Here is an 802-nt window from a genome sequence, read left to right as displayed (position 1 = left end):
AGGGGATGTGGGGAGGGAGGACTGCTTGTGTGGAGTGCATGAATCTGTTGATACTACATTTTTCAATCTCCCTCTCTCTGCTTCATACTATCTGCAACAAATTCACAGACAAGCAAGCCAGCAGAGACCTGATAACACAAAGTCTATCAGCCCATCAAGAAAACAAAAGCCTCTCTCATTAGTTCAAGCTCTTCTTAAACAGCTTTTTCCAAGGAAGGAATGGAGGGACATTACCAGCTGACCTGTTGATTAGCTCGAGAAAGCCCTAAGTAGACACTGTCCTGTCTGCCTTTGTCTCAGTGAAATTGGAGACACACAGACACCTCTCAGCATTAGCTAGCATGGGGGTGGCATAATCATGACCAGATGCTGGCCAGGGTTTGTGCCTTTGAGTCTGTGCTGTGGCAGAGGGGAGAGCGGTGGGGAATCCCTGTTTGAGTGGCCAGGGCGGTGACTGGGGGAGGGTAGCAGCCAGCAGTGATAATGCTCCAGCTAGGGAGGAGAGGGGCAGGGCCAGCCCTGCTCTCTGAAGCAGACAGCCCAGCCCAGCTGAAAAGAATCCTGGGCTGCTAGGGGACTCTGATTTAACTTAAACCAGGAAGGGGTCTGGGACAGAACGAGATCTTGGAGTCATTATTGACTCCAAGATGAATATGGGCCGACAATGCAAGGTCACAGTTGGCAGGGCTAACTGGACCTTGTCGTGCATCCACAGGTGCATCTCAAGTAGAGCCAAGGAGGTGATCCTCCCCCTCTATGCGACACTGGTCAGGCCACAGCTGGAGTATTGCGTCCAGTTCTG

The sequence above is a fragment of the Gavialis gangeticus genome, unplaced genomic scaffold (assembly GCF_001723915.1).
Source record: "Gavialis gangeticus isolate Ggan-Ray unplaced genomic scaffold, GavGan_comp1, whole genome shotgun sequence".
Taxonomy (NCBI): Eukaryota; Metazoa; Chordata; order Crocodylia; family Gavialidae; genus Gavialis; species Gavialis gangeticus.
This window is presented reverse-complemented; position numbering follows the sequence as displayed.